Raw genomic sequence first — 17,381 nt, forward strand, 5'->3', positions numbered from 1 at the left:
AAGAGAGAATTAGCGCCTGGGTGTTTCATGGTCGAAACTTAAGCATCATGATCTGCCAGGATTCATTTAGGAAATACCAAAGTGAATACTCGTACCTCTGCGAAGATAACAATAAAGTTGAAATTGTGAGTGCATCTAGTACCTCTGCAACTGCAGTTTTATATAGTGTACATGCATGAGAAATTGAAGCAGAAAACCCGACACTGACCAAAGTTTTTCAGTGATAAAGATTAGCCAAATTCAGCTAAAGAGAAAATCTTGGTCAGTCATGTAGGTGAGATCCTGATTCAAGAGTAGAAAGGTTGCCGTCCTTCAGTTTTGTGTGGGGTCATATTGATTTGCGTAAAATAAGCCTTCACTGCCCTGTTCAGCTGCAAGCATAAACGAACAAACCATGATATTGCAAAAACATCTAAATATAGTATATAGATAATCACTAAGTAACTACATTTTTTTTGCGGGGACTAAGTAACTACGTTAGGGATGCATCTCACCATACATTGCATAGTGTTAAGCTCTGCAGAAAAAATAAATATGTATCAAGAAGCTGACATCAATGCCTACCTCTATGGGGTGGGATTACGGGCGGTCCGAAGGTTGAAGAGAAATTAAGAGCGTCCGGAAGAGCGATCTCAGATGCTACGGGAAAGAGGATTAGAGGGATTATAAAAATCAAATAAAAATAGAACGAACCAATCTTGATTATGCAATGTTCAACGCTTTATTATTTGGAAGTAGTCAAAAAGGGTAAAATCCACAGCTTAGTTGTAGTGAGTATATATAGCTATAGTAGAAGGGCACCTCAGTGGTCAGCAGCGAGTGGTGGCCTGGGTCTCGGCAAGCCGGCCGCCATGGCGTCAAATAGGAGTAGCGCCGTTTTGGTGTTTCTGTTGTGGGTTGCTAGCGGTTGTGCGACGGCCCTCGCCTGCATGGATGACCGGAGGAGGTAGGCGCTGCGTATGTGGACACACGGAGACGCTGTGGCTGGAACAGACTGCCGGTGGGCGGAGCATTAGAACCTTTGGCGTGGACTGCCGATGGAGGAGCGAGCCTTCATGATAGGGAAGAAAAGAGGTGCAAGCAAAATTTGGTGGGGAGTTGATAAGGCGCTGGGTCTCAGCTCTATATCACCAGTTACAGAATATGGAAGAACTAATGCCAACTGAGTGGAAATTAAATCCCACGATTTGCCGAAAGGTTGTGGTGGGTCCATTTAGAAGGTAACTAAATGATTATGTGGCCAGCTAGCAAGAAACTAAACGCTTATGTGCCGGGTGGTGTACCTACTATATTGGTTGGTCCATATGTAAGTGACTAATAGAATGCTGATGTGTGAACGATGATGTGGCTAGACTGCTGAGGTGGAAAGAAGTGAATGGTTGCATGTTAATTGGTGATGTGGACAGTGTGCATGATGAGAGAATAGGTAGTAGTGGAGATTAACTTCTTAAGAATGTTAGATAGGATTCCAATCTTGTGTATGTTCCTAAAAATAAGGATGCTTCCTGAGGCAATGAGAATGGAGATTTAAAATGATTAGCGTTCACCCCAGCTTCATCGATATAATAAAGGAACCTATGCTTGATAACAAATTCCTTGATTTTCTACCTAGGAGTGTCATGATTAAGAATATGCTTTCTAAACCTCCTAGCAAATCACATTGCATAATTAAGGAATTGGACAAGGATGATAATATACTTGAAACTATGCATTATGCCTAGCTAGGGGCATTAAACAATAGCGCTTGTTGGGAGACAACCTGATAGCTATCTTATTTTTTTACTTCTTTTGTTGTGTCAACATGATTATTTCTACTGTAATGATTGTGTTTTTATCTTTTCTTTTGAATTTTGTGCCAAGTAAAGCCTTTAGGATGATTTCGATGATCGTTAAATTGATCCTGTACAGAAATAGAAACTTTTGCGTCCAGTGTTTGAATTTAATTCTATAATGGAATGTGATAAATTGCTTAATTGTTTTACACAGTGTTGTGATACAAATTTTTTACTTTGTCCTAATTTTTCAGAAATTTTGGGTTTAGATAAGTATGGATAAAATTCTATCATTATGTATTGTTCCATTTTAGACAGATTCTGTTTTATTGCATAGTGTGCTTGTTTTGATGATTCTATGGATTATATCGAGGGTATAAGTTATGGTGAAGTCATAATATTGTAGGTATTATGCAAGAAAAATATGAATATATTTATAATAGTAACTAAATTGTATGATTAATTTATTAAACTAATGGATCTCATGAGGTATTGTTGAGTTTTGTATGATTGAAGTTTTCAAGTTGTGGGTGAGATGACGATGGATGAAAGAATAAGGAGTGACAAGACCCTAAGCTTGGGATGCCCAAGGCACCCTAAGGTAATATTCAAGAAAGATCCAAGCATCTAAGCTTGGGGATGCACCAGAAGGCATTCCCTCTTTCATCTCCAATCTATTGATAATATTACTCGGAGCTATATTTTTATTCATCACATGATAAGTGTTTTGCTTGCAGCGCCATGTATTATAGTTTTATATTATTTGCTTGTTTCCATGGTCATTGTTGTTGATCACACACACTACGAGAGACACACATTCATCATAATTTATTAGAATGCTCATTATGCTTCACTTATATCTTTTGAATTAAGGCAATATGCTCACATGCTTCACTTATACCCTTAGAGCACGACGTTACTTATATTTTATAGAAATCAGTTGCACTCTCATGCTTCAGTTATATCTTTTGAGAGTTAAATAGAAAGTGGTAATTTGCATGAGCTATATGTTTAGTCTAAAATGATAGCTATATAAGAGTGGTATAATAAAAACTTCCATGTAGATCACTGAATGTGATGCGTATGACCAACGATATTGAAGTTATAGTATGGAAGTTTACTAGTCAATAAACATTAGTTAGTAAAAATATCGGTGTTGAGGTTTGTGATTTCGGCCTCATTAAAGTGTCGGTTGTGGTTTGGCTAGGAAGTTGGAGCGTAATTTATCCTTGATTGATATCCTTTGTTTTGACTGGATCAGGGGCGCACGATGGTTAACTCATACCAACCTCCGCCCTAGGGGCATGCGAGTAGTACTTTGCTTCGAGGGCTAATAAACTTTCACAATAATTATTTGAGTTCTTTATTACTAATGTGAGTTTGTGGACTATAAGCACTTCTACCTATCCATATTTTGCTAGCCTCTTCTGACCGTGCGTTGCCCGTTCTCACCTTGAGACTTGGTGCAAACTTCGCCCATGCATCCAAACCCCGTGATATGACACGCTCTATCACACATAAGCCTTATTACATTGTTCCTCAAAACATCCACTATACCTACCTATCATGGCATTTACATAGGCATTCCGAGGTATATTGTCATGCAACTTCCACCATTACTATTCACATGACTTGAGCATTCATTGACATTTTTTTGCATGACTATATAAAGCTGACATGATATTTGCAGCACAACTGATATGTCTCCTTCGTATCTATAATTTTTGATTGTTTCATGCCAATTATTTTACAACTTTCACATACTTTTGGCAAGAATTTATATTATTTGGGACTAACATATTGATCTAGTGCCCAGTGACAGTTCCTGTTTTTTGCATGTTTTTATATTTCGCAGAAAAGCCATATCAAACGAAGTCCAAATGCGATAAAAAGTTACGGTGATCTTTTATGGAATATATGGGATTTTTTGGGCAAGAATCAACGCAAGATAATGCTCGAGGGGCCCACAAGCTCACACGATGCGCCCCGTACCCTGGGGGGGCGCCGAGCAAGCTTGTGGCCACCTCAATGGTCGGTTGGGGGTGTCGTTCAACCCAAGGAAGCTAATATTCAGATTAAAAAACCTCAAAATTTCGGCCCAGTCAAAGTTACGGATCTCCCTAAATATAAGAAATTGTGAAGGGCCATAAAATAGAAAGTGAAATAGAAGAGAACTAGAGAGAGAGAGAGACAACAGACAGACAAAGAGAGAGAGAGAGATCCAATCTCTGAGGGGCTCCTGCCCTCCGGGAGCCATGGTGGCCAAGGACCAAAGGGGAAACCCTCCTCCCTTCTAGGGGGCAAGGAATAAGAAGGACGGGGCTCTCTCCCCTCTCTTCTAGTAGTGCCCGAGCGCCACCCGAGGGGACCAACGTGATGACGATCTACACCAACAACTTCGCCGCCATCATCACCAAATCTCTCCCTCTCCTTACAACGGTTTAACCTCTCTTTTTCTGCTGTAATCTGATGACCCACAAGTATAGGGGATAAATCATAGTCATTTCGACAAGTAAGAGTGTCGAACCCAACGAGGAGTAGAAGGAAATGACAAGCGGTTTTCAGCAAGGTAATTTCTGCAAGCACTGAAATTGTTGGTAACAAGTAGTTTGATAGTAAGATAATTTGTAATGAGCAAGTAATGGTAACGATAAATAAAGTGCAACAAGGTATCCCAATCCTTTTTGTAGCAAAGGACAGGCTGGAACAGTCTCTTAAAATATGCAAAGCGTTCTTGAGGGCACACGGGAATTTCACCTAGTCACATTCATCATGTTGGTTTGATTCGCGTTCACTACCTTGATAATTTGATATGTGGGTGGACCAGTGCTTGGGTGTTGTTCTTACTTGAGCAAGCCTCCCACTTAGTATTAACTCCCTCACAAGCATCCGCAACTACGAGAGAAGTATTAACATAAGATCTAACCATAGCATTAAACATATGGATCCAAATCAGTCCCTTACGGAATAGCGCACAAACTGGGGTTTAAGCTTCTGTCACTAGCAACCCATCATCTAATAACTACTCCACAAAGAATTCCCTTAGGACCAAAGATGGTGAAGTGTCATGTAGTCGACGTTCACATAAGACCACTAAGGGAATCACAACATACATATCATCAAAATATCAAACGAATATCAAATTCACATGATTACTTGCAACATGACTTCTCCCGGGGTCTCAAGAACAAAGGCAACTACTCACAAATAATATTCATGCTCAAGATCAGTGGGATATTAAATAGAATAATGAATCTGAACATATAATATTCTACCAAATAAACCATCTAGCATCAACTACAAGATGTAATCAACACTACTAGTCACCCACGGGTACCAATCTGAGGTTTCGGTACAAAGATTGAACACAAGAGATGAACTAGGGTTTTGAGATGAGATGGTGCTGTTGAAGTTGTTGATGAAGATTGGCCTCATAAATATGAGAGGTTTGTTGGTGATGACGATGGCTTCGATTTTCCCCTCTGGGAGGGAAGTTCCCCCGGCGGAATCGCTCCGCCGGAGGGCAAAAGTGCTCCTGCCCAAGTTCCGCCTCAAGATGGCAGCACTCCATCCCGAAAGTCCTCTCCTTATTTTTTTCTAGGTCAAAAGACCTTATATACTAGAAGATGGGCACCTGAGGTGGGCCAGGGTGCCCACTACCCACCAGGGCGCGCCTACAGGGGCTGGCGCGCCCTGGTGTCTTGTGGCCACCTGGTAGCCCCCCTCTAGTAGTTCTTTTCTCCAATATTTATTATATATATTCCAAAATAATTCTCCATAAAATTTCAGCTCATTTGGAGATGTGCAGAATAGGTATCTCTGACATAGCTTTTTAGGTCCAGAATTCCAGCTGCCGGTATTCTCCCTCTTTGTGTAAACCTTGCATATTATGAGAGAAAAGGTATTAGAATTACTCCATAAAGTGTTATAAAGCATAAAACATTATGAATAACAATAGGAAAACATGATGCAAAATGGATGTATCAACTCCCCCAAGCATAGACCTCGCTTGTCCTCAAGCGAAAGCCGATATCGAAAATCATGTCCACATGTTTAGAGAGAGAGAGAGAGAGGTGGCGATAAAAACAAAATATGGACATAGTAGCATCATGCCTATTATTATAACAACAACAAACTTTATCACAAAACTTTATCATATAACTTCTCATGAACAAGTAGCAATTCATCACAACATCAAAGTAAAAATCATAAACTTCATTGAAAACCAACAAACTATGTTCTCAGTCAACTTTGCAACTACAGTTCATCATATTTTCAGGAAGGGTCTCATATCAGAGCCTTTTGGCAAGTACACATACTCAACCATCATTTACTCTTCTATGATTGTTAACACTCACAACATATATATGAGCAAAGAGTTTCAACCAGACACATAGAAAGATAGGGGCTTATAGTTTTGCCTCCCGACTTATTCACCTCAAGGGTGATGTCAACAATAATAACTCATGCTCACTCATATCCAACTGGGTATATGTGCCTAGATCATTCCTCACCACATGATGTTTGCCAAAGAGAAAATAAAAAGGAATAGCTGAAAAATACTTTGACTCTTGCATACAAAGTAAAAGATAGACCCTTCACAGAGGGAAGTAGAGGTTGTCATTAGATTTTTGGTTTTTTATGCACAGTCTCTTAATGCAAAGGAATATCACATTATATTGCCCCTTATGATAGCAACCTTTATTATGCAGTCTGTCACTTTTATTACTTTGCCATCACAAGTTCGTACAACGCTTATTTTCCCTTACACTAAAGGATCAAACACATTTAGAAGAAAATTTTATTGCCTTTTTTGCACCGATGACAACTTACTTGAAGGATCTTACTCAATCCATGGATAGCTATGGTCGACTCTCAAAACATGAGTTTGGGTTTAAGGGTTTTGGATGCACAAGTAGTATCTCTACTTAGTGCGGATTTTTGGCTAGCAAAGATATTGAGCAAGCACCACATGTTGAAGGATATATGACAATATAACTTCTATGTGAATATGAACAAACATGAATCATTACGTTGTCTTCCTTGTCCAACGTCAATAATTTGGCATACGATATTTAGTGGGGGCTCACAATCATAAAAGATGTCCAAGATAGTGTATTTGCATGTGAATCTTCTCTTCCCTTATTAATTCTTTCATGAATTGCATTATTGACCAATGCTATGTTTGTCAACTTTCAACAAAGTTGACCACTTATACTTTTCCTTATGTGATGTCATTACTTACCATAAGATTAGCATATGATCTTTTTCATTATTTTCTTTTATTTTGATTGAAACATAAAAGTAAAGAAGCAAAAACTCAAACTAAAATTTATTATATAACTCTCACTCGATTACATAGATAGATCACGAAACTAGCACTTGAAAATAGATCATACTAAACTTTTATTCAACTAAATCATGAAATAGCTAAGGATCGAACTAAGATGGGTAAAGGTAATAAAAGTGATGGTGATACGATACCAGGGAATCTCCCCCAAGCTTGGCACAAGCCAAGGGGAGTGCCCATACTCATGTACTCAAGTCTCTTTTGGTGATGAAGATGGAGGTGAAGAGGGCTTGTCCTCCAAAATGTGTATGAGTGCTTCTCTCAAACTTTGAATCTCTAGGAGGGCACGATGAAGCAACTTAGTGTTCTTATTAACTTCAGCCATGATATGTTTATTCTCCATTCCTCAAGAGTTTGTTCCTACATCACTTTCTCTTGGATGGGATATGTCCCAATTGGACGGTATGTGCACACGAGGAGTATTTTTGAACCCATAGTTGTGATCAAATTGTGAAAATTGTTTTGATGTAACCTGTGTAAAGGCCTCCTTAGAGGGAGTCCTTCTTGCTCTTCAGGGTTCTCTTGATCATTTGTTGATCTCATAGCTTGATGGGGATTAGGGATGGTGGAGATGCCGGGCAGTGTGCCCCTCTCGGAGGCCGGAGGGTGGACTCCAAGTGAGTTCCCTTCACCTTCTTCCATGGGAACCTCCTCAATTCTCTCTCCCCTTAACTCCACCTGTACAATCAAGCATCATCTTCCACATTGTTCGAGAGGGGAGAAGACATGATGCCTGGCTTGATAGATTTGACAGAAAACAACACAAAACAAGAGCAGAAGATTTCTCCGTGATACGGCGGTCAAATCATCACTACAAAAAAAATACACTTCCGTGATGATACGTGTTTGTCACAGTAGGTCACATTTTCTGTCATGCATGTACATCCATGACGATTTTATGACAGAATCAAGATAGTCATACCTGTGCTATCGTAAAAGTGTTCCATGACAATACCAAAATTATCATCACGGAAGTGTCCACTTCCATGACGATAAATGGCGCGCCTTGGAAGTGTTTTCGTCAAGGGTGACCGACACGTGGCATCCACCGTAACGGGTCGCCGTTAAGCTATCACGTGTCGGTTTGGATCCGATAACCCATTAACAGCCCCGACCAATGGAGAAATTCCATGTGTAAAATTCTCATTCACCGGAGGATCCACGTGTCGGCTCAGTGTTGGGACAGATGTCATCCACTCATAGCACGGGAGGCGCCTATGATACGTCGGCACGTGGCAAGGCCCAACAGTGGCCCATTCAGGTGAAAAAGGTCGGCCCAATCAAAATTAGCAGGGCGGCCCATATAAGGCCTACTTGTGCCAGGTCCATTTAAGCCCACGGTCCATACAAGATGTGCCAATTCAGCCCGTCAACGACCATTAATGATTTGACACCATTGTAGCCCATTGTCAGTTTGAGCCCATTAACAACCCACTATATATTTGGGCTCAATATCAGCCCGATGTGGTTTCAGCCTGTTAATATACCATTCAAGGGATGGGCCAATTTTCAGGATGTACGTCTTTCGGCCTTTTAGCGACCCATTTAAGTGTTGGTCCAATTTCCATCCCGGTGTGTCTTTCAGCCTGTTAACGGCCCATAAATGAGTTGGGCCATTTGCAGTCGGACCTGAGTTTGGCCTTTTAACGACCCAGGATCTTCGTGGTCCAATACCAGCTTGGTTTATCTTTTGGCCTGCAACACTACAAAAAAAAGACACATCCGTGACATTTTGGGCTGAACAAATTTTTTTGTCATACTTATGACACTTCTATGACGATAATTGTGACAAAACCCGGTATCATCATAGATGTGGTGGGGTCCTACTTCTATGACAAAAAATCATGACAAAAAATGGGCTTTTCGTCCTGGGCGGGCCGGAGACGCAGCTGCATGACATTCTTTGGGCCGTCCATGACGGAAAAACCGTGGTAGAAGCGAGGGCGAGGAAAATATCGGGGTGTTCCCGGTTACGGTGGGTTGTCGGGGCCGAGCGATGCGCGTTTCTCTCGTACACGCATGCGAGGCATTGGGCTCTAACTGAACCCGAGCGAGGTGTTGGGCTCTAACTGAACCTGAGCGATTGCACTGCATGCTACACGTTACTGAACCTGAGCGATCGATCGATGGGTGTTAACTGAACCCGATCGAGCGATTCCTTCGCTACTGCTGCTAACTGAAGCCGATCGATGCTGCCTCTGGATGAACAGTGAGCGTTGCTGGGGGGGGGGGGTTGGATGAACAGTTCCCGGTGGGGGGGGGATGAACAGGACCCCATGGCGTTTCCTCTGGATGAACAGTGAGCGTTGCTGGGGGGTTTGGATGAACAGTTCCTGGTGGGGGTGGATGAACAGGACCCCGTGGTGTTGCCTCTGGATGAACAAGACCCCGATCGATCGAGCCGGTTGGGGCTGGATGAACAGGAACCCGTGGAGGGATGCATGAACAGGACCACCCCGTGGAGGGCAGGATGAACAGTAGAAGGTGGAGGGCTGGATGAACAGTAGCCCGTGGAGGGGTGGTTGAACAGGAGCCCATGGAGAGGGCTGGTTGAACAGTAGCCGGTGGAGTAGCGCGCGATGGAGGCTGGATGAACAGGAGCCCGTGGATGAACAGTCACAGGTGGAGGCTGGAGGAGGTCGATGGTGGATGAACAGTAGCCCGTGGAGGCTGGAGGGGGTCGACGGTGGAGATGAACAATATCCCGTGGAGTCTTGTTTTGCGGTACGCCACACCCCTCCCGATGAACAGGACCCCCGTTTCGACCGTAGCACTCCAACACAAGTCCGTTTCCTCCGTTTTGCGGTACACCACACCCCTCTTGATCAACAGGACCCCTGTTTCGACTGTAGGAGGCCCGTTTCCTCTGTTTTGCGGTACGCCAGACCCCTCCCGATGAACAGGATCCCGTTTCGACCGTGGACGGCCAAACACAAGGCCGTTTCCTCCGTTCTGCGGTACGCCAGGCCTCGTTTCCATCGGTTGTTCCGTCCAAGCCCTCCCGATGAACACGACGATGCATTCCATTTCGACCCAGCCGGTTGGCTCCCCATGAACAGATGACAATGCAGTTTCTCCGTTCCGACCCAGCCATGTACACGAGCCCTGGCCGTACGTATGCGCGAGTAGGCGTTCGAGACCCTACCCGTATGTACGTACGTGTCCGCATTTTCTTTCTTGCATGCTGGCCGCTGTACGTACGTGTACATGCTACATGCGCGCCTCAACTACGACACATGCGCGCTCTACATGGACCAGTATGTACGTACATGTTCGCGACCAGAATGACAACGCTACGTACGCTTTGACCAGGTGGGTCCCGACTGTCAGGCACTTCCTTGCATGCGAAGATATAGTTGATGGGTCCCAGCAGTCAGGGGGACGAATCGTTTTTTTTGCCCGGACGCACTTCCTTGCGTGCGAAGATGTAGCTGGTGGGTCCCAGCAGTCAGGGGAAACATTTTTTCGTGAAATATGGTGGCCCGTCCGGTGGGTCCTCGCTGTCAGGTGGAGGAACAATTATTTTGCGCGTAATAAGGAGGCACTTCCTTGCTGCGGCCATGGACCTAGCTGTCAGCCTCTCCACGTACAGTCCATATCTGATGGAAGCCGTTCCTTAACCACGTTGACCATGCCGCGCTGAGAGCACCAGGGCGGTGGACGACGGCGAGGCCTAGGAAGGGGACGACGCGGAGCTGGGGAAGACGCGGCAGTGGAAGCCCGCGCGAAGAGGAGTACGAGGGTTCACTGGTTCGGCTGCGTTGTGAAGCCACCATCGCCGCAGGGCCTGGCCAGCGGTGAGAATAGTAGGGGGCGGTGAGGCCTCCGCGGCAGCACAGCCGGCCACGGGAGGCAGGAGCATGCGGCACGACCGACGCTGCTTTGGGCGGCTGGAGCAAGAAGACCAGAAGTTGAAGAAGCACTACGATCGTCGGATGGACATCGTACGGTCACTGGAGCTAGAATCGTTCATATTGACTAAGTTGACAAAGCACTCCATCCCCATCAACTTAGTAGGCCCACAAGTCAGCCTCCCACCAAGGTGTGTCCCAACTAGCAGGGGGAGTATTCATTTTTTGTGCGTAATAAGGAGGCACTTCCTTGCGTGCGAAGATATAACTGGTGGGTCTGACCTGTCCGCGGTGGGAACGTGTTTTTCGCGAAATACAGAGGCCTTTCCGGTGGGTCCCAGTTGTCAGGTGGAGGAATCATCATTTTGTGCGTAATAAGGAGGCATTTCCTTGCGTGCGGCCGTGGACCCAGCTGTCAGCCTCTCCACGCATAGTCTACTTCCGATGATGTTGTTCGTTGACCACATTGACCACTCTGCGCTGAGCGCATCCAAGGTGGTGGACGACGGCGAGGCCCCGGACAGCAATGAGCCGGAGATGGGAAGACGCGGGAGTAGAGTCGCAGACGGAGAGGTGTACGAGGGTTAACTAGTTCTGATGCGGTGTGGTTCGGTAGTCGGTGGAGAAGAACAGGAGGTGTGAGGGGTGGAGGGATGGCCTGGCCAATGGTGGAGTAGCACTTCACAGCGAAGCGTGCTAAGCAGAGCTGCTAGCAGCAGGAGGCGGGAGCAGGTGGTCTCGGCGGTGCTGGAGGAAGAAGACGAGAGATTGAAGATGGATGCCGGTTGTTGGATGTAAATCCAACGACTAACGATTTCAGAATCATTTGTTGACTAAGTTGACAATGACTTGCACTGGCTTCAGCCTATTGGCCCACATTTCAGCCTCCAAAAATGTGGCACGTATTCAACCCATTTTTTCAGAATTTACAATCTTTTTTTGCGGGGTAGAATTTACAGTCCATTTGATCTTTTTTTGAATTACAGTCCATTAGCTGGGCTGGGTGAACAAATAATGTAGCGTCCATGCAGCCCATTTATGTTTTTTCTAAAAAATTACAAGCCATTTGCACTTTCTCGAAATACATGATTTTGCTGGGCTGATTCTAATTATAATGTTGGGGTGGACGCAACAATGTTATCAAAAAATAAACAGGGGCTGAGCATTTTGTTATATATATATACTTAAATATTAAGTGATTTATTATTACATTGGTCTTTAAATCTTACCAATCTTTTGTACACAATCATCAAGATTTTCGTTGCCAAAAAAATCCAGGATTTTATTGTTAAGAAATTATTTTTATAAGTTAACAAGATGTGGGATATTGTTTTCTTACATATATAAGTATATGTTAAATATATGATGACAAGAACAATAATATATAATAATATATAAAATAATTTAAATATATATAATATAGTTAGAAGGGAAAAATAAGTTGGACCAGGCGTTCCTATTCTTATATAGAAAAATATAATAGACCTCTGCGTTTTCTTCAAAAAAATACATAAATTGGGCTGCCGATGTTTCAGGAAAAATAAAACCTCGGATGGGAGGTCCATAGGCCGGTCGATACATGACGGCCCTCAAGAAAATACAAACAGGCCTATGGACCTCCCATCCGAGGTCGTGGGCTGCGCATGCTAAAAAAGAAAGCCTAGACGGGGCAGCCCAAAACCCAGCTAATACTTGCTGCCCCAATGATAATAAATGATACCTGCCAGCTCCCGGGCTTCGTTGTGAATTTATCTCCTATAGTAACTACGTTGAAGCACCTAAAAATGTAACTATGTTGACAAACTCGTTGGCCCCAACGTCAGTATAGCATTAGGAGCAAGTATTTTTTCGATGATGCACTTTCTTGCGTACGGCCATAGATCTGGTGGGTCCCGACTGTCCGCCTCTCCACGTACAGTCCTCTCCATATTCCTCTCGTTTGTTCAGCATGTTCACAACAGCAGACAGCGGCGTCGCGGCGAGCGCACAAAGGTGCAGGAGGAGATCCGACCACCTGAGGAAGTGCCTTATTAGTAACGAAACAACTAAACTAGCCCAGTGGCCGAGTGACACTACCCGACAGCTGTTCCGCCCGGGTTCGATTCCACCTGTGCAGAGAAAATATCTCCAAAATTTTGGCCTCTGCCTTTACTGACATGTGGTTCCCAATTGTCATCTACGCACACCACTGGAGGAAATATGCCCTAGAGGCAATAATAAAGTTATTATTTATTTCCTTATATCATGATAAATGTTTATTATTCATGCTAGAATTGTATTAACCGGAAACATAATACATGTGTGAATACATAGACAAACGAAGTGTCACTAGTATGCCTCTACTTGACTAGCTCATTAATCAAAGATGGTTATGTTTCCTAACCATGAACAAAGAGTTGTTATTTGATTAACGGGATCACATCATTAGGTGAATGATCTGATTGACATGACCCATTCCATTAGCTTAGCACCCGATCGTTTAGTATGTTGCTATTGCTTTCTTCATAACTTATACATGTTCCTATGACTATGAGATTATGCAACTCCCGTTTGCCGTAGGAACACTTTGTGTGCTACCAAACGTCTCAATGTAAATGGGTGATTATAAAGGTACTCTACAGGTGTCTCCAAAGGTACATGTTGGGTTGGCATATTTCGATATTAGGATTTGTCACTCCGATTGTCGGAGAGGTATCTCTGGGCCCTCTCGGTAATGCACATCACATAAGCCTTGCAAGCATTGCAACTAATGAGTTAGTTGCAAGATGATGTATTACGGAACGAGTAAAGAGACTTGCCGGTAACGAGATTGAACTAGGTATTGAGATACCGACGATCGAATCTCGGGCAAGTAACATACCGATGACAAAGGGAACAACGTATGTTGTTATGCGGTCTGACCGATAAAGATCTTCGTAGAATATGTAGGAGCCAATATGAGCATCCAGGTTCCGCTATTGGTTATTGACCAGAGACGTGTCTCGGTCATGTCTACATTGTTCTCGAACCCGTAGGGTCCGCATGCTTAAGGTTTCGATGACAGTTGTATTATGAGTTTATGAGTTTTGATGTACCGAAGTTAGTTCGGAGTCCCGGATGTGATCACGGACATGACGAGGAGTCTCGAAATGGTCAAGACATAAAGATTGATATATTGGACGGCTATATTCGGACACCGGAAGTGTTTCGGGTGATTTCGGAGAAAACCGGAGAGCCGGAGGGTTACCGGAACCCCCTCGGGAGAAGTAATGGGCCATATGGGCCTTAGTGGAGAGAGAGAGGGGCAGCCAAAGGTGGGCCACGCGCCTCCTCCCCCCTGGTCCGAATTGGACTAGGAGAGGGCGGGCGGCGCCCCCCTTTCCTTCTCCCTCCCCACTTCTTTCCCCCTCCTAGTAGGAGTCCTACTCCTACTAGGAGGAGGACTCCTCCTTGGCGCGCCATAGGGGCCGGCCGGCCTCCTCCCCTTGATCCTTTATATACGGGGGTAGGGGGCACCCCTAGACACACAAGTTGATCCACGTGATCATATTCTCAGCCGTGTGCAGTGCCCCCTTCCACCATAATCCTCGATAATATTGTAGCGGTGCTTAGGCGAAGCCCTGCGACGATAGTACATCAAGATCGTCACCGCGCCGTCGTGCTAACGGAACTCTTGCCCGACAGTTTGCTGGATCGGAGTCCGGGGATCGTCATCGAGCTGAACGTGTGCTAAAACTTGGAGGTGCCGTAGTTTCGGTGCTTGATCGGTTGGGCCGTGAAGACGTACGACTACATCAACCGCGTTGTGCTAACGCTTCCGCTGTCGGTCTACAAGGGTATGTAGTTCACACTCTCCCCTCTCGTTGCTATGCATCACCATGATCTTGCGTGTGCATAGGAATTTTTTTGAAATTACTACGTTCCCCAAGCAGTGGCATCCGAGCCTAGGTTTTATATGTTGATGTTATATGCACGAGTAGAACACAAGTGAGTTGTGGGCGATATAAGTCATACTGCTTACCAGCATGTCATACTTTGGTTCGGCGGTATTGTTGGACGAAGCGGCCCTGACCGACATTACGCGTACGCTTACGCGAGACCGGTTCTCCCGACGTGCTTTGCACATAGGTGGCTTGCGGGTGACAGTTTCTCCAACTTTAGTTGAACCGAGTGTGGCTATGCCCGGTCCTTGCAAAGGTTAAAACAGCACCAACTTGACAAACTATCGTTGTGGTTTTGATGCGTAGGTAAGATTGGTTCTTGCTTAAGCCCGTAGCAGCCACGTAAAACTTGCAACAACAAAGTAGAGGACGTCTAACTTGTTTTTGCAGGGCATGTTGTGATGTGATATGGTCAAGACATGATGCTAAATTTTATTGTATGAGATGATCATGTTTTGTAACCGAGTTATCGACAACTGGCAGGAGCCATATGGTTGTCGCTTTATTGTATGCAATGCAATCGCGCTGTAATGCTTTACTTTATCACTAAGCGGTAGCGATAGTCGTGGAAGCATAAGATTGGCGAGACGACAACGATGCTATGATGGAGATCAAGGTGTCGCGCCGGTGACAATGGTGATCACGACGGTGCTTCGAAGATGGAGATCACAAGCACAAGATGATTATGGCCATATCATATCACTTATATTGATTGCATGTGATGTTTATCTTTTATGCATCTTATCTTGCTTTGATTGACGGTAGCATTATAAGATGATCTCTCACTAATTATCAAGAAGTGTTCTCCCTGAGTATGCACCGTTGCGAAAGTTCTTCGTGCTGAGACACCACATGATGATCGGGTGTGATAGGCTCTATGTTCAAATACAACGGGTGCAAAACAGTTGCACACGCGGAATACTCAGGTTATACTTGACGAGCCAAGCATATATAGATATGGCCTCGGAACACGGAGACCGAAAGGTCGAGCGTGAATCATATAGTAGATATGATCAACATAGTGATGTTCACCAATGAAACCACTCCATCTCACGTGATGATCGGACATGGTTTAGTTGATTTGGATCACGTAATCACTTAGAGGATTAGAGGGATGTCTATCTAAGTGGGAGTTCTTTAAATAAATTAATTGAACCTAAATTTATCATGAAACTTAGTACCTGATAGTATCTTGCTTGTTTATGCTTGACTGTAGATAGATGGCTCATGCTGTTGTTCCGTTGAATTTTAATGCGTTCCTTGAGAAAGCAAAGTTGAAAGATGATGGTAGCAATTACACGGACTGGGTCCGTAACTTGAGGATTATCCTCATTGCTGCACAGAAGAATTACGTCCTGGAAGCACCGCTGGGTGCCAGGCCTGCTGCTGGAGCAACACCAGATGTTATGAATGTCTGGCAGAGCAAAGCTGATGACTACTCGATAGTTCAGTGTGCCATGCTTTACGGCTTAGAATCGGGACTTCAACGACGTTTTGAACGTCATGGAGCATATGAGATGTTCCAGGAGTTGAAGTTAATATTTCAAGCAAATGCCCGGATTGAGAGATATGAAGTCTCCAATAAGTTCTATAGCTGCAAGATGGAGGAGAACAGTTCTGTCAGTGAGCATATACTCAAAATGTCTGGGTATAATAATCACTTGATTCAATTGGGAGTTAATCTTCCATATGATTGCGTCATTGACAGAATTCTCCAATCACTGCCACCAAGCTACAAGAGCTTCGTGATGAACTATAATATGCAAGGGATGAATAAGACTATTCCCGAGCTCTTCGCAATGCTGAAAGCTGCGGAGGTAGAAATCAAGAAGGAGCATCAAGTGTTGATGGTCAACAAGACCACTAGTTTCAAGAAAAAGGGCAAAGGGAAGAAGAAGGGGAACTTCAAAAAGAACAGCAAGCAAGTTGCTACTCAAGAGAAGAAACCCAAACCTGGACCTAAGCCTGAAACTGAGTGCTTCTACTGCAAGCAGACTGGTCACTGGAAGCGGAACTGCCCCAAGTATTTGGCGGATAAGAAGGATGGCAAGGTGAACAAAGGTATATGTGATATACATGTTATTGATGTGTACCTTACTAATGCTCGCAGTAGCACCTGGGTATTTGATACTGGTTCTGTTGCTAATATTTGCAACTCGAAACAGGGACTACGGATTAAGCGAAGATTGGCTAAGGACGAGGTGACGATGCGCATGGGAAACGGTTCCAAAGTTGATGTGATTGCAGTCGGCATGCAACCTCTACATCTACCTTCGGGATTAATATTAGACCTAAATAATTGTTATTTGGTGCCAGCGTTAAGCATGAACATTATATCTGGATCTTGTTTGATGCAAGACGGTTATTCATTTAAATCTGAGAATAATGGTTGTTCTATTTATATGAGTAATATCTTTTATGGTCATGCACCCTTAAAGAGTGGTCTATTTTTATTGAATCTCGATAGTAGTGACACACATATTCATAG

General features: G+C 44.0%; 1 long non-coding RNA gene across 1 annotated transcript; it reads right to left on the reverse strand.

The window, feature by feature from the left end:
- Nucleotides 1-38: 38 nt before the first annotated feature.
- On the reverse strand, nucleotides 39-4,244 carry LOC125508373. Its single transcript, XR_007283415.1, has 2 exons — nucleotides 565-4,244; nucleotides 39-371 (listed from the first exon to the last, which is right to left on the reverse strand). It is a non-coding gene; the product is annotated as an uncharacterized LOC125508373 (long non-coding RNA).
- Nucleotides 4,245-17,381: the final 13,137 nt, after the last annotated feature.

The sequence above is a fragment of the Triticum urartu genome, chromosome 5 (assembly GCF_003073215.2).
Source record: "Triticum urartu cultivar G1812 chromosome 5, Tu2.1, whole genome shotgun sequence".
NCBI lineage: Eukaryota > Viridiplantae > Streptophyta > Magnoliopsida > Poales > Poaceae > Triticum > Triticum urartu.